Raw genomic sequence first — 25,347 nt, 5'->3', positions numbered from 1 at the left:
TAGGCAAACAATGGATTTACGAGAACCGCTTGTGTCTAATCAAGGGAGTGGAATACAATAATTAGATTGATTAAGAAAGCAAGTTCTATTTGCTCCTAAAGTTTCTTTTAAGATTCCTATGTTTCACCTTTGTATATCCAAACACCTTGATACGGAAAATTGCTATGTTTTCGATTCCTCCATTTTGCACTTGCGTTCCTGTCCTAGTTTTCATTTTCCTGTATTTTATCATTCCTACATTCCAAATGAGGCCTTAAAAGAAAAAGGCCGAAGGGAGAAAAAAATGGAACAACAATGAATGAAAACGAAAAGGAGAGCCCAACTAGTGCCCCTCGCTCCCGGTTTTGACAAAATGAGGCAACACAGAAAGCGGGCCAATAGCAGTGCCAAAGCGCTTCGACATTTTAACAAACAGCACGAACTATAAATATCTCATCTGTAGAAATCTGCATGGAAAGTTCCACCCCAAAATCCAAAAAGTTGCTACAGTACCTGTCACATCAAATATTTGCGGCCCGTGCATGGAGCATTAAATGTAGACAAAAAGAAAAACTAATTGCACAGTTTGGTGGAAAATTGCGAGACGAACGTTTTAAGCCTAATTAGTCAATGTTTGGACACTATTTGCCAAATAAAAACGAAGGTGCTACAGTAATCCCAAAATCCAAATTTCGCGAACTAAACAAGGGCATAACACAATATATCTGGAGAGGTGAGAGATGTTTGGAAATGCCGGTTTAGGAAGCCATGGCGTGGCAGTTGCCTGCGAACTAATCGCAATCTCGAAATTCTAACGGGAGGCACAAGACAGCAGTAGCTGCGGCCCATGGGTGGGCTACGGAGCTGACTTCCCTTGTTGGGCCGGTATCGCACGTGCACACGCATGGAACGTGGGAGGGATACTCCATCTCGGGCTGCAGCCGACTCTCACAATCACATCCTTCCGCTGAAACGGGACACCGTGGCCCAGCGTTCATGTTCGTGTTCGTGTCCCGGCCCTGAGTTACTAGCTAGCTACCCATAGAAATAAGCCCACCAGCCACCAGGCAACTATGGCCAGAAGAGCTGAAGCATGCCGCAATCGTTTTGCGCCCGTTGGGCCCAGGCCCAGAAAGAGGCAGCAGCCACAACGACGGGCCTCCGTCGCGACGTGACCTACCCGCTCGGTCTGGGGGTGCAGGGGCTGAGTGGCAAATGGCAATGATTGAGATGTTGAAACAGAAGTGGATGATCCACACACGGAAACAGTAGGCGCGTCACCATCCCCACGCGGACATCCAAAGCGGGGTTTGCATTGGGGTCCTGGGGACAAGCAGTACGCGCACTCACATCCGCTTTTGTCCATGGACGACGCACAGGGAAAGCTCGCTCGCTAGCGAGAAAAGGTGAAGGCTCCGGGTCTCCCAGCCGGCCGGGCGGGCGAATCAACCTTCACCTGCATCTGATGACCATGTGGATCCTGTCGCCTGCCTGCTTCCTGCATGCATGGTGGTAGCAAACCTTAGCTTGCCTATTGCTTGAAGCAGCTAGCAATCATGGAGCGAGGACAGAGAGAGAGAAAGGCTAACCTGTCTACTTCTCGAGAGAGCGAGAGGCCGGAGAAGAGAATCGCCGACAGGGCCCGGGTGCGCCTTGCCGTTGCCACGGGGTGATGGGGATTGGATGTATGAGTGGAGGGAGGAAGACGACGGACACGGTCCACACGGAAGGCAGCACCGCAGCAGCAGCCAGAAAGAGGGGCCGGGACGAAACGCACCTCCGATCCTCGTGGGCCATCGGAGACAGCCTGGCTCGATCCAGCCGGATCTCGCGCGAGGAGGCCGGGCCCAGACTAGGGCCCATCTAGTCGGATCCCACCTACAGCAAATGGCCCAACCGAGTGACCAACGTTCCTCGGCCTTGTCCGTGCTGTTCTCTGCTCCTCTCGCGTCTCTTTCTTCCATGTCTCTCCTCCCCACCACTTGTCCACCTCCGTCCTTCTAGAGTTCAATTTTTTCTTTCTAAAATAAGTGCACCTCTACGTATTAGATAAACTAACTTTATTTGTTTTTTTCTACTTCCTCTCTGTTCAAGGCGCAATGATTACACCTTTTATAGGAGCGTATATGTAATTTCTTCACTAACATTAGTCTCTTTACCTAAACTCTAGAAGTACGCTTATCTTGGGACGGACGGGAGTAACCAGAGACAGAGAGTGAACACGTAGCATCGATCTCTCTCTCTCTCTCTTTTTGATCGGGTATAACTTCGACGCACACAACTTACACACTCCACACTTACACCATACGCACGCACACGCGTGCGCGCTTCGTACACACGCAAATAAGAGATTGGTGAGGCGTGAAAAGGCACAGTGCGTATACATCTACGACGACTACTAGCCAGTGTTACTACTGTGTATGCACGGGTTTGGTACAGAGAACAGTTCAGTTCACACCCCACATGCACAGAGCGTTTGGTGCGTGTATGTATGGACTACAATACTACTAGACGGAATCTTTCATGGCAAGGCTCAATGATACGTGTATGATTGCACAATGTTTGCACCTTACATTTCGCATCCCCAATGTGGAGCAGCACGAGACGGACAGAAGTGGTTCGGCAAAGCCCGAAAGGAGGCCGCTTTATTTGCAATATCCATCAGAAAGAGTATTGGGAGTTTGGTGCCTGCCTACTCCCGTGCACATCGAAGAAAGGGGGTGGGCGGCATGCATACATTCCTGGCGTGTGCATGCTCTCTCCATGCATGCCAGTCTCTACTCTACGCTCCCCGTCATCGGATCAGCGCATATATTTGGCTTGCCTTGTTGGTACAGCAAAGCAAACAAAGCTACTCTAGCTTGCCATCATTGGTGACAGACACGACACCATCCATCCATCATAACGGAATGGGTGGCAGATCGATCGGGTAAATGGTGCAGTAACTCACACCACACCGCCAGTCCATGAACCATGATGGATATGCGTCGTACGTGCAAGCACGGCGTCTTTTTGAGACATTAATCCACCAAAAGAGACAATCCGTGCTTGGGGGGTCCGTCTTCTACAGAGCAAAGTAGTAAAGCTTTGTGGTTGTGGCGCCCATCCATTACATACAATCAGTACAACGTCCTTACAACAGGCCACGTCTCGTGTCGGCAGAGCTGCCAGCAGTTCCTAGGACTTTACAATAGTCGCAGAGCATGCCACCAACCTCCACGACTACCGGTAACTACTAGTAAGACTCTAAAGAGCACGCATTGCTGCTCTGCTCTGTTCCAACAAACGAAAAGGGTTTTTTCCCCGACACACTATGTTATTGGATTCGCACTGAGATGTGTGTAAGTCCTCGCTCAGCTGGAAGTTGTGCTCGCTCAGCTGGAAGTTGTGCACGCTCGCCAAGTACGGCAGCAGCAGGGTGCCCTAGGCACGTACGCGGAAGGGGTCGGCGCGGACCACCGCGACCGTCACGTTGGCGAACACGAGGCGGATCTCGAGCTGGGAGAAGGTGACCGCGGAATGATCGGCGTCGTTGTGGGCCTCCAGAAGCAGCGCGACCTCCAAGACTGTCAGGTTCCCGCGATAGCCCTTGTCCGGGTCGTAGTGGGACTCATACAGCAGCACGTCCAGGCTCGCCCCCCGCACCGCCACGTACGGCGCGCGGGGCCAAAGCACCACGACGACGAGGATGGCCACCGCCCCCATCATCACGACGAGAGCCACCTATAGAAAATTCAATTGCATAAATAAAAATTTGATTGTTTCACTCTAATTTGATGAAAAATATTTTGCTTTTTTTGTTATGAGTACTAAATATACGTGTAAAAACGTTGAAAAGCTATAAATGATATATATTTGTTGTACATATAGTCATGCAGAGCTGCCAGCAGTTCCCTACGACTACACAATAGACACAGAGCCTAGCCACCAACCTCCTTGAAAACGGAAACCCATGCTGCTCTGCTCTGTCCCAACAAACGCCATGTTGTCCACTCAAGTATGGCATGGAGTCAAGGACAGAGGCGCCGCGTTTGCCGAACAAGTATGGCATGCTTGTTCACATGACTCTTTCTCCCTCTCATCAACGCATCCACGTTCAGTTGAAGAAGCCTCTCGAGTCAAGTCCTGCTGGCACAGCACAAGATTCCCGCTAGGCCGCTACCTGCCTAACCACTCACAAATCACAGGCCACGCAAAGCCACTACTGCTCCTCTGCTCTGCACGATGCCGCGCCGTGCTCCAACAGAGGACAACTTAACAAGCACGGCCATGCCATCGCATGGCCCTAGAGCATCATCAACCAGCTCACAAGTCAAAACAACGCCCGCGCCATGGCGAAGAGCTCAAGAAATTCCCATTCACACGCAACAAACAACAAGCACTAGTAGCACACAAAACCAACAGTCCAACACATCGTTCCAGCTAGTTCACCATTGACTAATCATAGCCATATAAAACAAAACATTAATTAGATCAGCAGAGTTGTGGAGTAGTAGTATCAATTACTAACAACATAGGTGGTGGTGGTAGTATACAACAGTACAGTACAGTACATACTAGCACTCTATTCGCTTCTCTTATAATCCGTCTTTTTCAGCTTATTTTTCAGCCGGAACAGTGCTTTTCTCTCGCAACAAATCAGCCGGAATAGTATATTATGACCTCGTTCGCTGGTCTGAATCTTGGCTGAAACTAGCTAAAAAACACTGTTCTGGCTGAATTATTGTGAAAGAAAACACTGTTCCGGCTGAAAAAACAAGTCGAACAAGCTAAATACGGGATAAGCCGAAGGAGCCATTTGGCTTATTTTTTCAGCGAAGCGACCGGGGCCAAGATCTGATGGATCACATAGTCCAGTCCAGGAGGACACAGCAGGGTGTGCACACAAGCATTTTTTTCCAAGAACAAGAATGAAATTAAATTTATTGTGTTTTTTCCGTATACTAAAAGAATACCACCCCAAAGCCGGGCCCTAGACCCCCTCTCACTCTCTCTGTATGTGACTCCTCTCCACTCCAGCATGTACAGTACAGACAAAGTAGACACTGACACCCCGGCCCCACCCGTAAGCCCCACCTACATTCCCCATTTCTCTCTTCTTATTATCTTATACAAGGTTGTGATTCCTTCCTCCTTCCTCTTCGGCGTAATGTAATGTATATATATAAGTAGGTACATAATTAATTACCACGGGTACGGTAATTCAAAAAACTAAATCAAATCAACACATCTTTCAATTTCTGGACAAAACTAAAAGAAAAAGAATAAAGGGAGGGGGGGGGGGGGGGGGGGGCAAAAAGGAAAGAAGAAAAATCAAATTTTGGCGGGTACGTCGCTGGGTCGATCAAATGTGTGTGGGGGCTGCTGTGTAGTCTTCACTCTTCATCAACCAATCACCAGGTAGTACTAAGGATGGATGGATGGATGAACGGGAACGTACTCTTCTCCTTCGCGGCCGGCTCACCATATCATCATCATCAGGGCAGGTATGTGCATGCATGACGATGCTGGGCGGCGGCGGCTGGCTGCTCGGTCCCTCAGGGCCAACCGTAGAGCTCGTACCTCTTGCCGTGGTGGGCGGCGCCGTGCTTTCCGATCGCGCCGCCGTGCTTGCCGCCGGGCCCGTGGATGTGGGGGATGTTGATGTACAGCACGGCGGTGATGACGAAGGTGAATGCCCACCAGACGAGCACCACCACGGGTGTCTTGCCGTGCTTCCCGAGGAGGCCCTTGGCGAACGGGTAGAGGTGGAAGAGCACCCAGAAGTTGAAGAAGACGCCGCCGGCCACCTTGAGCCAGTGCGTCCACTCGCCGTCCAGCACCTTGGCGAAGGCCACGGCGGATCCGATGATGTTGACGAGGATGATGATGATGGGGGTCACCATGAGCCAGGTCCAGCGCACCACGTAGAGGTCGGCGTAGGGGTCCTTCTTCTCGTCGCCCGCGGGCTGCTTGGAGGTCAGCTTGAAGGAGATGTCCCGCCGGAACACCACCTTCACCAGCACCTGGCACACGGCGGCCAGGTACGCGGAGCAGCTGGCCGTCATCCAGAACTGGCCGTTCCGGAACCACTCGAAGACGGTGACGCCCGCCCACTTGACCTCCAGGACGGCCAGGATCAGCAAAGTCCCCAGCACGATGGCCAGGTACACGTAGAACATGGTGGTGGGCCGCTGCACGATGAAGTGCCCCGTCACGAACGACAGCGCCGGCACCGTGGTGTAGAAGATGAGGAACAGCGCCGTGAACGGGTAGGTGGTGATGTTGATGTACGCCACGCGCTGCAGCGGGTGCAGGAACGTGCTCCCGAACAGCGGGTTGTTCCGGGAGAAGAAGATCTCCAGGGAGCCCGTGGACCAGCGGAGCACCTGGTACAGCCGCTCCGTCAGGTTGATCGGGGCGGTGCCGATGAAGGCGTGCGGGTAGATGGAGCAGTAGCGGGACCGCCACCCCTTGATGTGCATCCGGTACCCCGTCACCACGTCCTCCGTCACCGTGCCGTACACCCACCCGATGTCGCTGCCCCACCCGGTCTTCTTCTCGTACGCCGCCGTGCACACCGCCACGGCCTCGGTGATGGTCGCCTCGTCGGACACGATGGCGGCGGCCTCGTCCGCGTCCGCGAACGGCGACGGGTGGGACGCCCTCGGGATGGTGTCCACGAACGCGTCCGACTTGCCGTACGACTTCTTCGGTAAGGGCAGGAAGCCGTGCTTGCCTTTCGCCACGGCGGCCTTGGTGGTGAGCTCCAGCCCGGGCTTCTCGTACTTGGTCTTGGTGAACATGCCGCCCAGCGACGGGAAGCACGGCCCGCCCACGTTGATCCTCGGCGGGTCGAAGCCGTAGAGCGTGATGCGGCGGAACATGCACCCGGTGCCGACGTAGATGGGGCCCTGCATGCCGTCCAGCGCCCGAAGCGTGCCGTCGAAGAAGATGCGGTTGTGGTTGGCGTACAGGTCCGTGGGGTCCACGCCCTCGAACCGCTGCGGGAACTGCACGAACGCCACCGTGTCGCTGTCGCGGCCGAGCATGAAGCAGATGCCCGCGCGCAGCGCCTGCGAGTTGTTGATGTAGTGGTCGCAGTCCAGGTTGAGGATGAAGGGCGAGTTGGAGATCACGGCGGAGCAGCGGGTCAGCGCGTTCATGGCGCCGGCCTTCTTCTCGTGGTTGAACCCCGGCCGCTTCTCACGGGAGACGTACACCAGCATGGGCAGCCGCACGTCCACCATGCTGAAGTCCAGCGGGTTGTCCGCGCTCGCCGGCGGGCCGAGCTGACGGCTGTGGCTGGGGTGGTTCAGAAGCACCTGCATTTTTTTCCATGGAGCGCCACCGTTAGTTACTGAGGGTAATTTTTTTTAACATTTGCAGTGCCTCAGCTCGGGTAATTACTGCTAATTACCGAGCGGGTTGGTTAACTTTGCGATGGTAAATGTCAATGTGTAATTACAGTAGTAATTAGTTACTCCTCTCCTACAGTACTTGGGTGAAAGTGAAAGCGAACCTGGCGGTCAATTAATAAAACTGTCAACCAAGTGGTGATTCCTTAAGTTAATTAATTTACTACAGGTGGGTAGAGCAGAGTAATTTATCCGGGGAATCAATGATTGAGGGCGACCGAAGAAAGGCAGCACACACAGCACCACAGCTGCACATCACAGCCCTAATCAGGAATCCACCAGTGGCTAATTGAATTTGGATTTAAAGGCGATGCCGTGGTGGTGTCGGGGGGCGATAGGACCACCCCAACCACCTCCGTCACGCTAGGGGTTCAATGGGGCTAGATGGATGGCTCTGTCTGTGTCTGCCCGCCCATCCCATGGTGGACGCATCATCCGCCGTGGCGTCGTCCATTCAATTCAATGGTGGTGGTGGTGGACACTGGTATTTGTACAGCTGCGGAATTAGTGTACGCGGCGGTGGTTGCCCTCTCGACCATCAGCCCCGTCCATTCCGTCAAACCCCTTGGAAAAACACCCTTCATCTACTAACCGATTTCGGCCACATGTGCCATATCACTGCAAGGATGCTGATGCGTTCCCCACTCTCTAGCCAGCTAGACATGCATTCACATTCATGCAAAAAATCAATCTAGTAGTAGTATAATCTAGGGAAGTACTAGTAATAATTTAAAGAAGAAAGAAGAAGAAGACTCACATAGACGATGCCGGCGTGGTCTCCCTTGCGGTGGTTCTCGGAGGGCTCGACCCATGTGCCCTCCCACTGGTTACCGTCGGCCATCCAGGTGGCCCTGGGCTCGCCGTCCTTAAGCCCCCTAGCGGCGTTGTACGCGTCGGACCTCTGCTTGATATCATGCTCGAGCCCGTTGATGCGCGCCTTGAACTCGTCGTACTCCTTGCGGACGCGGCGGCGGTCGTTGACGAAGTCCTCCTGCGACCGGCCTATGTACGGGTGCGACTTGAGCTCGAAGTAGCTCTCGGGCCCGCGGGGCTCGATGCCGTGCTTCCGGCAGAAGGGCACCCAGACGGTGGCGAACTTGGCGGCCTCCGCCATGGCCTCGTAGGTCAGCAGCATCCCGGAGTCGTCGGAGAGGTAGCACGTGTTGCGCTCCACGGGGTAGTCGGCGGCCAGGATGGACAGGATGGAGTTGGCCGTGCTCAGGATGGGTTCCTTGAACGGGTCCGCCGTGGTCACGAAGATGTCCAGCCCGGGGAGGCGGGACGTCCCGTCGGCGCGGTCGAACCGCTGCCGGAGCACCGCGAGGTCCGGGACGCGGTTGATCGGGTTCAGCTTGGGGAGCTGGTCGAGAAGCCAGGAGAAGCCGAACCAGAACTCGCCCGCGATCGAGGTCACCCACAGCCACAGCGCATCCGGGTTGCGGTGCGAGATACGCCAGATCACGAACAGCGTGAACGCGATCAGACGGACGAAGATCAGCACCCTGCGGCAGAACACGGATTCACCAACACGCATCGTTATTATTAGTTAAAATTCAATTCCCAAATTTTAAATTTAATAATTTTCATAATCATGGTGGTGATTAACAGCAATAACAGTGATGATAAATACTAAAAAACAAAGCGTGAGTGGTGATTGAGTGCATGCACGATGTTGGGTCGTGCAATAATTGGGGAGGGAACATGCATCATGTTGGCGGCCTCTCACAGCCTGAGGCGAGCATATGCGTGTGCGTGCTGCCGTCCAGTCCAGTATCCACTGTCCAGGGGCGTCCGTCCAGCCGCGGCGCGGCACACGGCACACGGCACGGCCGTGGCGAAAAAGCCGGAGGAGGAGGAGGAGGAATCCACCCGACCAATCATGTGAGCGCGAGGGGAACGGAACCGCTGGCGTGGTGCGGGTGGCAGTCAATGCCCGTGAGCTGGCACGACGCCACGCCACCGACAAGCGGGGCACCCGCCCGTCCGCGTCCAGTCCACGGGGCCCGCGGCGTGAAAGCGCCAGCGCCTGCCAGCCAGGCAAGGCCGCCGCTCGGGGGGACCCCACGCCCCCGAGAGGCAGAGCGGCGTAGATTTGCAAGGAATAACGGTCTTCTTTTCCCCCCTCCACCTTCTATTTTTCCTTCTGGAAACAACAGATTTCTTTTGTTTCCACTTGGGGGTCCTTCACCTAGGGCTAATTTATTGTAATAAAAAAACATTGTTTCATGACTAAAAAAATAGGACTGATTCTGACTTATAAGCTCAACCCGACGAGAGCCTATCCTTCCCTGGAATAATTCCGGGCCAAGCTCCCCTCCCACCACTCCTGTGTGTATGCTCCGGTAGTAGCCGAATCCCATGTGAGGGTCGCGCGCGGTGCTGCTGTACAGCGTGGACTCGGGAAAGCAAATCCTATACTACCAAGTATACGTACTGTACGCTACAGCCAAGTACGTACTGCTATGGTCTGAGCTGTAAATGGGCCGAAATCTAATCCCCTCCATCTCGAGCTGTCGTCACCATGCCGAGGCTAATGTGGAGCTACCACTACCTCTTCCTCCCCCATCTTTTTTCTCTTCCTCTATCTAAAGCGTGTGCTTTTGGAGATGTGCTAGTCTTTTTCCTTGGATGGATGCCCCAAGCTCATGCATCAAAGCTAGGATTAGATGCAACCCCAAAAAGACAGTTGAGCCCTCTAGAAAAATCCAACACCCCAAGGGAGAGGCGACAACTGGAACACCCCCAACACCACCACCAGTCCCCCTTTCTGTTTTTCTTTTCACCCTCCTTTTCATTTTTCCACAAACATCCTTCTTTCCTCCGGTCCAAAACTAGGTCATACCACTTTCACCTTAACCCCCCACGGCCCAAAAGAACAACGGGAAAAAAAACACATTAGTGGACAGACACACAGCACAAGGAGCTTTGCAGTTATTACGCGGACTTTCTCGCTAATCATCAATGGCCTTTACCGGAATTTGGAGGCTTTTCAATGATGGCTTGCTTGGAGTCACATGCAAGCCACGCATCCTAGGCTGCTACGCAGGCAATCTGAAGAAAGCATTCATTCATGGATTTCACCAGAACGGCCGCCCACCGCCCACCTCGGATTCCCACTGTGGGTAATTAGCACAGACCCACCCAGCCATCAACACCGACGGTGGTGGCTTCACCTTCACCGACTCCGGGGCAGGTAGAAAAAAATTATGAGCCGCCAGGGGCAGAGGCCGGCCCCACCTGGCAGTGGCAGTGCCCGACCACGAATTAAACTCCCTCCCTCCCAACGTTCCCGTCCAGCTGGCCCGGCCCACAGTGCAGATGGCGGTGACGCCAGTGCCGACAGCCCAACGGGAGACGCGGTATCCCAGGTCGGGGCTTCGGGGGGGTCCCCTGCCTAACGGTAACGTGCACTTGTCTTCTGATGTCTAGGGTCTGAGCCCAGATTGATTGATGAGATTGAAATTTATCTGCCTGGTTTTGTTTTGTTTAGTTGTTAATCCACTGCTGCAAGTCTCCTAGCTAGAGTGCTTGGAGTGGGAGACTGGGCGCTTGACAGCGTTGTTGGGAGTAGATGCTACGGCGGCGAGGCCGGTCAATGCAGACGTGTGTGCCGGCGAGGTGAATTCAGAGAGAGACACAGGAGAAGCGGAGAAAGGCAGGAGGATTGCATATATACCTGTAGGGGTGGAGGAGGATGCCCTTGATCTTCTCGGTGCGGAAGACGGGGCGGTCCTCGAGCGCGACGCCGGGGTCGGCGCCGTCGCCGGAGAGGTCGTCGCTGAGGTCGACGGCGATCCAGCTCTCGTCGTTGACGGCGCCGATCTGGCCCTCGGTGGCGGCGACCGCCACGCGGTCCATGTCGGCGGAGGAGGCGGCGGACGCCACCGCGGCGGCGCCGGCGCACGCGCACACGGGGAACCCGCACACGCACCCGTGCTTCGCCTTAGCGTTGTTGGCGCCGCTTCGCCTGCTGTCCTGTCGCCGCCTCGCCGTTGCGCCGGCCGTCTCCGCCGCCGGGCGCCATAATGCCGGGCGCGCCCTCCCCTTCCGCTTTGTCGGACACGGTGGTGGCTCTTCTCTCTCGAGGCAAGAGAGAAGAGGCCGAGCGGGGGATTGGAGGACGGAGACCAGGAATGCGAAGCTCTCTCTGCTCTTCTGGGTTGTATGAGAAGGATGGAGAGAGGCGGAGGAGGAGAGGGAGAAGAGAAGGTGGCGCGGGGCGAGGGGTGGTGGTGTGGGAGGGAGATGAGATGCCGAGTAAAGTACGTGGGGGGGAGGGACGGGATATATAGAAATTATGGGCCGGAATTCACTAGCCGAGTGTCGGTCGGGTGGGTTTGCAAGGCAGGCAGGGGAGGCTATCTAAGCTTCCTCTGTATTTTTGTACACGTCCCCTCTCTCTTTTCTTCACACTCTGTAGCTGTAGGTATCTACTCACTCAGCTGCTCTGTCAATGTGCGCGTCGTCTGTCCCTATGCGCGTGTGAGTGAGAGCGAGCGAGCTGGATATGCGTGAGTGGTGGTGAGTTTTGGAAGGCAAGCACCCCCCCTCCCTCCACGATTTATATGGGTAATCAGCAGGCCGCCGACTCTCTGTGTGTGATGAAGGAAGAAGAAGGTGAGCTGTGCGCGTATATGTAGGTGGCAGTGGCAGGCAGGCATTTGCAAGCTGCGCTATGAACAGGCGCCATGAGAGGCCCATATGGGGGCACCTACCTACCAGGCTGCTTCCGCTAATATTCCGTGTTAACCCCCATGTGATCCCCCTGGCTTCATGCACTAGCTAGCAGCTGCAGGACTATACCCTCCTCCGCCTGATTATTAATTTGCGGCGCTCTAATTAATAAAAAGTTTATTTATTTATTTATTCATCGCTCGCCCCGGGCACGGCCAGATATGGTGCGGATTTCTCCTCCCATTGGCATTGCGCCACATGATTAACCTAGGCACCCACAAATCGGCGGGGAATAGAATAAAGCGACGGTAATGATTAGTTTGTTTTTGCTACTATGCTCCTGTATTTTTTACGCGCTGAGTCCTGAGGGTGGACATCGAGGAGGAAGAAGCAGGATAGCTAGCTAACGTCCTCGCGCGTCCCCTGATTGGAAGATTCCTTGCGTTTGCCTTTCCATTTCCCTTCCATCAATGGAACATGAGGGACGCTGGGACGGGAGCAGCGCAGGTACTACGTCCGGTCCGTCCCTCCGTCGTGCTGGACTCGCAGTACTACATGCGTGTACATGGCGATGGCGTTGGCAGCAGCAGCTGAGCGCAGGGCAATGGCAGCAGGCTCCCGTCATGAGCTGGGTAGGGTACCTTTCCAAGCCAAACCTTAAGGTTCCGGGAAGGAAGCCGGGTTATTGATTGCAGGGCACACGGTGCCGCGGTGGATCCGATCGGGGGCTGCAGCGGGTTGATTCCACGGAAAGTTCCGTGGCGTCTTCATTCATGCATCCACCTCCCAATCCCTCACCCTGCCTTGCAATCTGCAACCGCGTGCATGGGCATGTATGCCTCTGTAGATTCCATGCCATGGCCCTTGGGGGCCCGGCGCCGGAGTGATCGAGCGAGTTTACTCAGGTCACAGCGCAGGCAGGGACGCAGGGCCAGAGGGTGTTTTGTTCCCTTGCAACCAATTGGGTTCACGGGGAAACCACCACGTTCCGCCCGCGCCCGCGACATGGTCCCCGGGGCGTGCACCTCTCTGCCCCAGGTCAAAAACCTCGCCGGGACCGGGACCAGGACTACCGGCCAGCGTCGTGCGCGCGCGCGCGTTTCTACATACACATACAGGTTGTCAAATGGAATTCGTCATTCGTGTGAGCTGTGTACGTGCAAAACCTGGAATTCCGGCCTCCGTCCGTCGTCACCTTCACGCGCAACTTATCAGCTAATCTACAGTATTCTTCTCTCACAACGAAACAGCTTTAATTGACTTTAATATCAGCCGAACAGGCTAGTAAGTAACGAGCATCAAGCATGATCGATGGGCGGCGGCGGCGACGACGAGCTGCTAGGTAGCGACAGAACACGAACTAGGAGGTGTTAGATAATTAGGCATTTTCATGATCGATTAATCCAGAAATAAAACATCAGCAGGTTTGTGACGACATATATGTGCATGTGTATATCACTAACAAACGCTACAGCATGCAAGTATAACATACAGACCGATACAGTAAGAACGCAAAGTGCGATAATCTCAGAGTTAAGATTGTACCCAGTCGACATAGTGCGTTGCTCGAAGTCGTGAACCACAGTCGATGCAAGAAGGTGTTCCCAGTGCAGTCCCACGAACGGTCACCAGGAAGAAGACGGGTTCCGCGATCGATCAACAGAAAGAAGACAGGTCCCGCGAGCGATCACCAGGAAGAAGACGTCGGACGAGCAGTCGCGGAATCGGTCCCCAAAAACCTAATCGTCGCACACTCCATGCAAGGTTCGCAAGCGGGCGGGGGTTCCGAAGGCACCTGCTCTCCCGCTACTCCGTGCGAGCAGAGGTACGGGGCGGAAAAAGTCAAAGGGCGACTGAGATGTGGTCTCTCGGAAGCGAAGGGAAGAACTGGACTGACGGAGGACTTCAGATTTGGCTGCGACGGGGAGGGAGAAAGGCAGCGGAGGAACCCAGAGGAGGGAGAAAGGCAGCGGAGGAACCTAGGAGACGGAGACACGAAGAGACGATAACTAACGCAATCAGTTCGCCTCGACCATAAAAGAGAGAAATTTCCGTGATTTTGTGGATTAAGGGGCAAAACCTAGCCACGCCCACCCGCTCGCCCACGCCCACCCACTCGCGTGTGTGGCACACGTGTCCTTTTCTCAGCTTCTCAATTAAGATAAATAATTTCCAACCAAATAAGCTGAGTAAACATTCAGTCAAAATCTCGTACGGTATTAAACCATACAACACTTAACATTATCAACCATAAAGTTTATTTGATTTATTAAATATTATACGGGTCAAACCCATGACATATCCAACAGGAGGCATGCGGTATACGATGCATAGAGTACAATGTACAGCTGACGAATGCTGCTTTTAATTTGGGGCGGGCGCGCCTGTACTTACTTAACACACATACGCTTGTGCGTGAAAATCGTCGTGTATGTGTGGTGCCGTCGCCTAGTAGTGCATTACGCCGTGGCGTTGATGGCGCCCCCTGAACTAACGGGGGTGAGGGCGAGGCTAGCGTCCACGCGACCACTCACACACTAACCCCGGCCGGCCCTGTGACCTGTGTCGCTGCGCGCATGGCCGCGCCGTCGCCCCACTAGATAGATCCATCCACCACGCACGAGCCAGAGGGTAGTGGCACTACTTGGTACGACGGGGACGCGCGCGTCCACCGACCGGCCCGACCTCCATCGACCTGCCCATCTCTGTGCCGTCGTCCGCCCGTCGATCCGTCACGGTGAAAATCGATGCGCCCATCGTCATCTCGATTCACAGCCTCTCACCGACGACGCCTATACATGCACACAGTTAACCATGTGAGCGAGAGCGTCAGAGATCATCTAGTCATTCACTAAAAATCTCGATCCACCAGTGCAGTACGCGTACGTAAACGTACCTAGTACGGTGATTAAATCCCCGGCCCCGGTGGCTCCAACGGTTTCCGGTGATGGAGTACACACATCCGCACGCACGGAGATCCAACTGCAAACGCCGGCACGTTAACCCGTCCCCCCACCCGGCGACGCCATTAGTGCCACCACCACCTCCGCTCCGATCGTGTACCCGCGCAATGCAAGGCTCCTCCGCGACCGCGAGGTTGCTGACAGCACGCCGTCCGTACGTGCGCGCGGCACGGCGACGGTGTGATGTCGTCATCCATCGGTGGCGCCGCCCGGCGCTCAGGATCGATCCGATGCTGCCCGACCCGTCTGCGTCCATGCTGGGCTAGCTCTGTACCGACCCACAGTTACTGCGCCCTGCTTCCATTGCCTGATGAGTGACGACCACTCGACTCCCTGCATAGGTGCCATGCCCTTGTCTGCATAGGCTGCCCCCCAACAAAGGGCCCAGGAAGGATCGGCAGTAATTGATGGCCCTATTCAACCTACGTAAACAGAGGAAAATCACTCGTTAGTACTTAGGTCACCCCGACCAAGAAAAGCTGCAAAGAAATAACACCGTTTTAGCTGTTCATTTCAACTAGTTTTACCCATAAGTAAGCAACTTATAAATTGTACCACATATACCATTGCAAGGTACACCTATTGCTTTATTTTCCTTAAAACTAGGAACAGGTTCCCAAAACCATGCTCAAAATAGGTCTGATCCTATCCGTTGCCAACCTACTGTCATGTACGGAGTCGGACCTTAACTTAGTGCGATGCACAACGGTGAGGAACGGTTTCTTTAGAAACAAATATTTGGTAAGATCGCCTAGTTAATTGGACTAAGATTTTCTTTGGGACGCAAAGTTACCTAACTTAACTCTATGCAAAACCACATTTGAACAGTTCCTTTCAAGCTTAATATATCTAGAGGCAATAGGTAAATGACCAATGTCTTAACATAATCTAGAACTATGATCAAGGTGACAGTTACTTCCTCCAATAAAATATGTCTTTTTTGGTCATTTTGTGGTCTTCAAAGTGCAAAATTTCTGTTGAATTTTAAATATAGCTATAGTGTGTAACGAATGTATGGGATTATGGAAACGTTATTTTTTGAGACAAATCTACACGTGCAATTTTTATATTTCCAAATTAAATAAGCTATAATAGTCAAATTTTCATAAGTTTGACCATATCTTAATCAAAATGTCATATATTAATGATCAAAGGGAGTACTTTTTTTCTTTCAATATAACCCTTTGTTATAATCCAAATCTATCCACTCACAAGGATAACCGACACATTGTCGTCTATATACAACAATGCAACCTTCTATCTGTTGACTTAAAGCAAATGAAAACCGTTATCGGGTGGTTCCTTTGAAGACTAATATTTGGTAACTTGGTCTATCAACCGCCACATATGAAAATTGACCCATATATATAGTTCCCTTTTGTATAAAATGCAAAAGTTACACTAACTTAACGAAAGGCACAACCTCGTGCGAGTGGTTGTTTTCAAGTATGGCCGGTGATTCGGCGTATTGATGTGTGTGGTTGCCTGGTTGGTAAACGAGCGCGGCTACTATTTGTTTTGTGCAAATGTTCGTCTTGTTGCTGAATCACATTATTGACATGCCTCAACAAAATGGGAGACTACTATATTTTTGTCTCGGTAAACCGTGCACAAACGTGTAAGTCTATATTGTTTTTAACGTGACTCAAAATAGCGTCTGAGCAGTTACTTTCAATAGTTGTTGGTTAATTCACTCTATCCGTTAGCAACCTATTGTCGTGTATGGAATCCAACCTTAACTTAGTGCAACGCACAACCGTGAGGAGCAGTTTCTTTCGAGACAAATGTTTGGTAAGATCGCCTAGTTAATTGGTCTCAAATTTTCTTTGGGATGCAAAGTTACCTAACTTAATGCTATGCAAAACCACATTTGAACAGTTCCTTTCAAGCTTAATGTATCTATATGCAATAGGTAAATGAGCAACTGGTATCTGTGCAATGCAAGTATTTGTTGTGTAAACATAATCTAGAACTATGGTCAAGGTGGCAGTTACTCCCTCCGATAAAAAAAGACATGTCATTTTTGGTTTTTTGTGGTCTTCAAAGTATGCAAAAATTTCGATTGGAATTTTAAATATATAGCTATAGTGTGTAATGAGTGTATGGGATTATGGAAACGTTATTTTTGAGACAAATCTACACGTGCAGTTTTTATGTTTCCAGATTAAATAAGCTATAATAGTAAAAAATTCAAAAGTTTGACCATATCTTAATCAAAATGTCATATATTTAAGATCAGAGGGATTACTTTTCTTTCAGTATAACTCTTTGTTATAGTCCAAATCTATCCACTCACAAGGATAACCAACACATGGCCTTCTATATAGTACAACAATGCAACCTTGTATATGTTGGCTTAAAGCGAATCAAAACTATTATCGAGCGGTTCCTTTGAAGACTAATATTTGGTAACTTGGTCAATCAACCACCACATATGAAACTGGCCCATATATTTAGTTCTCATTATATAAAATGCAAAAGTTACACTGACTTAACAAAACGCAGAACCTCGTGCGAGTGGCACAACCTACGCTCCGTGTAAGGGCCAGTTTAGTTCACAAATTTTTTTGGCCAAAAGCAAAAAATTTGGCGTTTTGGCATTTGGGAACTAAACAGGCCTGAAAAATTTTGGGCCAAAAAATTTTGCGAATTCGGCCTGCTATGGCCTTGGCCTGCGTGCCCAACCCTATCCCTCCGTCCCACAGCCGACGTCGAACCATATCCATTCAGCTTGCTCGCCCAACCCTATCCGTGTCTCTCCCGCCGTCTCCATCGCAACGCCACCGCTCTCATCCTCGCCATCCCAGCGCCGCCGCACTCGCTCCATTCCACCGCCGGCATTCAGATCCACCGCCTCCACCTGTAGATCTACCCCGCCGTCGTCCGGATCGACAAGTTCCTTTGCGCGGATTCGATGGCAGGACATGGCGACGACTTCAATGGCGAGCCTGCCGCATACGGGGATGCCGACGCCGGCTTTACCCTAGATTTCTTAGGTAATGTCGGAGCTAGCCTCGTCTACAACGACGCTCCGGGTTCCAGCACGTTACACGCCGCCGTTGGGTCCAGCAGCCACCAGAACCCCAACGAGCAGATGGGCCGGCTTGACCTAAACGGTGGCTTCGCCGGTGTTTACCAGCAGTACGCGGACCACATTCAAGGAGCCCAGGACGTCTTGCCTCCCGTTCGCGTTCCGAGGGGCGACGTGTCTCGGAGCCTCAGTTTTCGACCGCCTAGCCACGCCGGAGTAGGTGGAGCTACAGAAGGTGCTGCCTTCGACGGTCCGTCCGCATCCACCGGAGGTGGCTTCGTCTCTCCTCTCCCGCGTCTAGGAAGCGGTTCAATCCATCGGTGGGCTGGCCGCCCGCGTGCACGGGGGCTGGGGCCAGCCATCCACGGCGACAATTTCGACGGCTCCTACGTTGTCCCTAACCCGGCAAGCACCTTCTCTGATGCATGTCTATTGTTCAAGTATGATGATGTATGTTGATGTGTTACAAGCTCAGTTAGATCATGTGTATTGTTCAAGTATGATCATGTATGTTGATGTGTTACAAGCTCAGTTAGATGCATGTGTATTGTTCAAGTACGTTGATGTATGTTCATATGTTAGAAGCTCAGTTTATGAATTGTTCATGTATGCTGATGTGTTAGAAGCTCAGTTTTTTAATTGTTCTTGTATGCTTGCAGAGATGTAGCCAGCGGTGGAGCTAGGGGGGCTTCAGCCCCCCCTACCCATTCTGAGCACGTGGAGTTTTCCTAAGTCCTGCCTTAAAATTTTATGCATACATGTATTAGGTAGAAGGGGCTAAGGTTAAGAGAAGATAAAAAAACTCTATTCTTCTGTTCAGCCTCTCCTAAATTTTTTTCTGGCTTCGTCACTGTATGCTTGTTAGTGTTAGCTGTATGTGTATTGTTCAAGTATGTCCATGTATGTTGATCTGTTAGAAGCTCAGTTTATGAATTGTTCTTGTATGCTTGTTAGTGTTAGCTGCATGTCTATTGTTAAAGCTTGTCAGTGTTTATTGTTCAATATTGCTGTCCCTCTTCACCGTTTAGGTTCAGAAGCATAAAGCAAATTGGTTACCATACAACATAGAGAAGTTCTGTGACTCCTACCTTGTCGAGATATATGCTGGGAACTGTCTAGGAGGACAGATGAACAAATTTGGGTGGAAGAATGTCGCTCGGAGGTACTATTTAGCATCAGGCTTGATGCATGACAGAGAACAGCTTCAAGGCAAGCTGAGGACACTCAGGAAAATATGGACATTGTGTGACAAAGCACAAAACTACACTGGCTTAGGTATAGATGCAGATGGAAAGATTCATGCTTTTGACCAATGGTGGAATGACAATGCTCAGGTAATTTGTTCTATAGGTTGCTCTGTTATTAACAAATGTTAATTCCCTAATTGCTTGACAACTACATCAGTCTATATTGTATAGGGTGACAATGATTTGCTGAAGATTAGAAGGGATGGTGTGCCTGCATACTTGGACCAGCTACATGGCATGTTCAAAGGAAACACAGTTGATGGGACAACCTCCTTTGTTCCTGCTGTAAGAGAGACCATTGACTGGAATAATGATGATTCTGATGAAGAAGCAGGACAAGAGCAAGAGGATGAACTGACCCCTATGAGTGTTGGAAACAAGAGGACCAGCAGTACAAGCACAACTACATCTAGCCCCAGCAAGAGGTCAAAGAGCCTAGCAGTGAGGGCAATGACCATCCAAATGACCACACACAATGACTTAAGCAGAGAGAGGCTACAGTTCTTCAAGGAGAGAGAGAGTAGAAGGGAGGAAGTGCTGCAGAGATTAGTTAAGGACAAGTCTTGGAAGATAACAGAGTGCACCAAGATAGCTCTACAAGAGCTGGGCATCAGTACTACAACGAAGACTTTGTTTTCTGGGTTGCACAAGCTAGTGCAATCAGAAACTGAAATGGACTTCTTCCTTGCCTAGGACACTAAGGAAGGGAAGATGCACGTCATCGAGCTGAATATCCCACAGATAAGGCTGGACGAAAAACTCGAAGCTCGTTAACTCGCTCGGTTCGTGGCTGGCTCGACTCGGCTCGGCTCGGCTCGTTATGATAACGAGCTGAGCCGAGCCAAGATTTTAGCTCGTTAGCTATAACGAGCCAACTCGAGCCAGCTCGTGAGCCGCTCGCGAGCTAAACGAGCCAACCTTCCAGGAAAAAAGTATCAAAACTTGTATTAGTTTTTGTATTACTTCATGTCTTGCACTTTACAATTGACTGGTAACTGGTCTAGACCCTATAAATTGACTGGTAACTGGTCTAGATGCATTTCTTGTGTATTATTATTATTCTTAAATTTTAGATAAATGCAAATATTATATTTTGTGTATTTTTTATACCTGGCTCGCGAGCTTAACGAGCCAGCTCGAGCTTTTAACGAGCCGAGCCGAGCTGGCTTTCTGGCTCGTTAGGATAACGAGCCGAGCCGAGCTAGCTCGTTATCTTAACGAGCCAGAACGAACCGAGCCCAAACGAGCCGAGCCGGCTCGTTATCCAGGCTTACCCACAGACTAGCCCGGTGGACAACTAGAAAACTTAGCCTTATTTGCATGTAGGGCATTTGGTGCAGGGCGTATGAACTTGTTGTGTCCTGTTGTGTTGTGCCAGTTAAATTTGAACTTGTTATGCAGTATGATAGGTTTATTTGCTGTTTTCCTATATTAACTTGTGGAATGGATATATGTGCTGTTTTGAAACTTGATCTTGTGGGATGACAGGGAGTGATGCATGGGATTCATAGGCTGTTTGATCAAATGACTGACTTGCTCTTGTCTCTGTCCATGATAGGTTGGTGATGATGATCAAGATGCAAGAAGACAACAGTGGCTGCAGATGATATTGGATGATGATGATGAGTTGATGGAAGAGCTAATGAATGATGACGAGGATGATGAGTTTCTCCATGGTATGTATCAGTTTGCTATGCACATTGACAAGTATATGAATAGGGCTTAGTATAGGACTCCAAGAGTTAGTGGTTTCCAGTGGGTGCATAATAAGCTTGACAACATTAAGTCTTGTTACAACATGTTTAGAATGACCCCAACAATAGTTCCATAGCCTTCATAACTTGTTAGTGGACAAATATGGGCTCAAGTCTACCACTAAGTCCATATCTGTTGAGGCTTTATGGATGTTTCTTTGGATGGTAGGAACACCACAGTCTGTTAGGCAAGCAGATGACAAGTTTTAGAGGTCATTGGGCACTGTTTCAACTATGTTTACCAAAGTTTTGAGGTGTCTGATTAGGCTTGCTGCAGACATTATTAAGCCAGTAGATCCACAGTTCAGAACAATGCATCCTAGACTAAGAAGTACTAGATGTTATCCCTACTTCAAGAACTACATAGGGGCTATAGATGGGACTCATATCCCTTGTGTCGTGCCAAACTATTTGTTTATTCAGCACTTGTGCCGCAAGAGCATCACTACACAAAATGTAATGGCCTGTTGTGACTTCGACATGAGGTTTACATTTGTTAATGCTGGCTGGCCTGGATCTGTTCATGACATGAGAGTGTTCAATGATTCAACAATAATATACTCCGCAGTCTTTCCACATCCACCAAATGGTACGTAGGTACACATGAGTACAATTGTTCCTTGTTGGTTATGTACCTGTTGCTCATAATTTGTTTGCTGCTGTAGGCAAATACTATCTAGTGGACTCCGGGTATCCTAACCGGCTGGGTTATCTTGCTCCATATAAGGGAACCAAGTACCATCTCCAGGAGTTCCACGACGGGCCCGAGCCACAACTAAAGAAGAGCTCTTCAATTACACACACTCTTCTCTTAGGAATGTTATTGAGAGGTCATTCGGGGTACTGAAAATGAAGTGGCGGATCTTGCAAAAGATCCCTCCTTATCCACCTGAGAAGCAAGCCCAAATCATTTGTGCATGTATGGCTCTTCATAATTTTGTGAGGACTAGTGGCTTAGCAGATAAGCATTTCGATAGGTGTGACTGAAATGAGAACTTTGTGCCGAGACAAGCTTATGAAAATCAACCTGAACCCAAGGTAGTGGAGGATGAGGAGTGGTCATGCATGAATGCCATCCGTGATTCGCTTGCTAATGCTCTGATGGATCGTAATTGACAGTTTTGTGTGGTTCAGTACATGTTTCTATAGTACAGTGTGTTACGGCTTCTGTGAATGCTTGAGCACAGTCTGTGATGTAATAGGGATGAATAATTATTGTGAATGTTGGATGAGAAAAGTCTGTTCATTATATGTGTTTGAATAATTGTTGAATGAGAAAATTTTGTTCAATAATCTGCATGCAACCAGTTTGTAACTGCATGAAAGTACCATGCGTAAAGTTTGCATGGAGTCTGCACCAGCAGTTTGCATGGAACACAATTAATGCAACCGAAATCTACTATTCAATGCTGATATCGATGCAAAATTCTTGGCAACTAAACAGCAAAATGCAAAAACTTTTGATGTCAGCATTTTGGTGTGCTGCTACCCCATTTTGACTTTCATGTATTTGGCAAAATTTTTGGAAAACTAAACTGGCCCTAACAGAAAAGAGGTAACGAGCAACGTATATGACGTGGACGTGTGGTGGAGAATCTTCTCGTTTGGATCGTTCGCTGGATTGGAAACCAGGGAACTACCGCGAGAATGGAATTGGGTACTGAAACACATGCCGGGAACGTTCATGTAAGATAAGAGTAGCCGTGTAAGGATCCGGGACGCGATGATCGGAATGAACCGTGGTCGATCGTACAGGCCGTCGAGCGGTGGCGGCACTGGCGTTACGGTGGCAGTGGCACCGCGACCTGTTGCCGTGTGGAGCCTGGGGCTCTAGGCGCCGGGGGGGTGTTCTCGGCCACTTCCTCGCCGGGGCGACACCAACCAAAGCGTGAAAGAAATGATTACGGGCGCGGGGAATAATAAACCAAAAAAACGTGCGTTTTTGCGGCGGGCGACGTCCGGTCCAGGTCCAGTGGTGCAAGAAGGCAAGGGAGAGGGATGCGGGCTGGCACGCAGTACTTGGGTCCCGCGTCCCGCGTCCGTCCCTGCCTTGCCTAGGAGTATTGCCTTTGCCTGGGGTCCTGCGGTCCTGGCTCCGGCCTACTGTACCTCCCCTCCGACTCCGAGTCCCGACAGAAAGCGGGAGTTACCGCGTCCGCGGCCAGCGAGCCACGCCCACGGAGACGGAGGAGGACGCGGCTTCCAGTTGCTGCGCGGCTGTGCTGTGCCCTGCTGGCTCGTAACGTGCCTGCGTGGTCGTGGTAGAGGACTTGCGGCGCACAGCAATGCCAGGTCGGACCGGCGCGTAACGTGCCTGGCGTATCAGTATTAATCATATCATATCATATCATATATATATATATATATATATATATATATATATATATATATATATATATATATATATATATATATATATATATATATTTGCCATATGCATGCCAGGCTGATGGAGAGGAGTATGTTGCTGACGATGGCTAGTTATACGCTGATGAGTATGATGGCAGACGCGGAGGCGGATGGAGTGAATGCCTACCGCCAATTCAGCTGCATGCATGCATGCCTCCAATCCGAAGATCCGCCAACTTGCGCGTCGTCGTCAACGACTGAACGAACGAACGAACCCACAGCCTCCTCGCGGTCGTTGGATCCATGGATCCAACGACCGCGAGCGCATGCATCATGTGCGGATGTGCCGCTGCTCGCTCCTCTGATGCATATGCACACCCGTCAACGCGCGCGCGCTAGGTGGACTGGACTGCATGCCTCGGTTAACATGAGTGCAGAAAACAACTGTACTCCTCTGTACGGTACTCCCTCAAAGAATGCAATTGCGGGATGTGTGCTGACTAAGGTAGCTCAAGTTTGATTAAGTTTATAGTAAATAGTATTAATATTTATGTCTCTAAATAAATTTATTATGAAAATATATTCCATGACTAATCTACTGATGTTAATTTTGCATCATGAATGTTAGTACCTTTTTTATATAATTTTGATCAAAATTTAAATTATTTGACTTTTCAAAAAACAAGAATTATAATTTTTTTTGGAAGGAGGGAGTACTGCCTACCAGGCTAGCTACCACTACCGTGCATGCGCGTCAAATTTTGTACGGATGAGATTTTTTTCTTTCTTTATTTTTTTATTTTTTTATTAAAAGAGTAAGGGCCAGTTTGGATGCCAAATTTTTTGGCAAAATGCTACTGTAGAGTTTTCGTTGTTATTTAGCAATTAGTATTCAATTATAGTCTAATTAGGCTTAAAAGATTCGTCTCGTGGAGTACAACTAAACAGGGCTAAGACAGGGCTGAGTGCGTTGGCAACTGCGAAAGCTGAAGGACTTTTGGCTCCATCTCTGGAGTGGCTTTGGTGAAGGATTACATTAAGTGGCCGGTGATCTTCCTTACTACCGACGACACTGTACATATGTTTGTCATTTGGCGTGGCTGCATGTGATTGATGACTTTATTCCGCCGAACAGTACATATTCCGTCTGAGAATAAAAAAGAATATATTGCAGGAGATAAGAGTATTTCTTGACGAGCAATCTGTCAGCTTATTCCTCTCTGCTTCCTGCGCCCACAAGGAAACGTATCCCATGTTTTAAAGTCGTAGAAATATAAAATATAGTATATAGTACTTCCTTAATCCTTATGAAAGTAATTACAAGAAATGTAAAATAAAAAGATCTCTGACACACAGGGCCCGGGAATCTTTATCCAGCTTGCCGTGATGACAAACCGAGGCAAGCCATTTCAGATTTTCAGGCAGAGGAAGGCTGCAGGCTGCAGGAGAGATGGCGCCATCACGGCCGGGCCCGGGGTCCGGCCGGGGACGTGACGACGTGTGCTGGCTCCCTGGAACAAGGCCCGGCCTCCCGCTCGCTCGCTACTCCCGCGGCCGTCGGCGTCTCGATCACCGCAAATACTATACATACGGAGCCATATTCGCTGTATGGTTTCTAGAAGGCTGATAAGCCCAATTGATACTCTATTAACTAGCTGATAAGCCTTAACTGAAACCAAAGAGCAAACCAGCGCAGCAGCTCCCACGTACCAACCGCCGAACCGGACGCGGCCGTTTTCTCCCGGTGCCGCGCCACCGCCAGCCATGCATGTGTGTAGTAAGTACGTGCCGCGCGCGCGCCTTCACCGACGGCGGCCCGCGCGTACGTCCAGTAGTGTCCGATTGATCAGCGACGAGAGCGTGTCACGTTTTGGTCACGCACGCGTCAAAACCGGGGGGAAATTAAGAGCCCGACAGCTGCGCATATATACAAATTACAATTTGCTCCACGTC

The 25,347-nt window shown here is 50.6% G+C and overlaps 2 pseudogenes; one reads left to right on the top strand and one right to left on the bottom strand.

Moving 5' to 3' along the window:
* Positions 1 to 4,818: 4,818 nt before the first annotated feature.
* On the bottom strand, positions 4,819 to 11,537 carry LOC136476430 (probable mixed-linked glucan synthase 6; annotated as a pseudogene).
* A 9,967-nt stretch (positions 11,538 to 21,504) lies between these two features.
* LOC136469103 (uncharacterized) lies at positions 21,505 to 22,161 on the top strand (annotated as a pseudogene).
* Positions 22,162 to 25,347: the final 3,186 nt, after the last annotated feature.

Source organism: Miscanthus floridulus, chromosome 8 (genome assembly GCF_019320115.1).
Source record: "Miscanthus floridulus cultivar M001 chromosome 8, ASM1932011v1, whole genome shotgun sequence".
NCBI classification, from domain to species: Eukaryota; Viridiplantae; Streptophyta; class Magnoliopsida; order Poales; family Poaceae; genus Miscanthus; species Miscanthus floridulus.
Note: the sequence above shows the minus strand (reverse complement) of the source record. Positions and strands in the feature narration are given on the sequence as shown.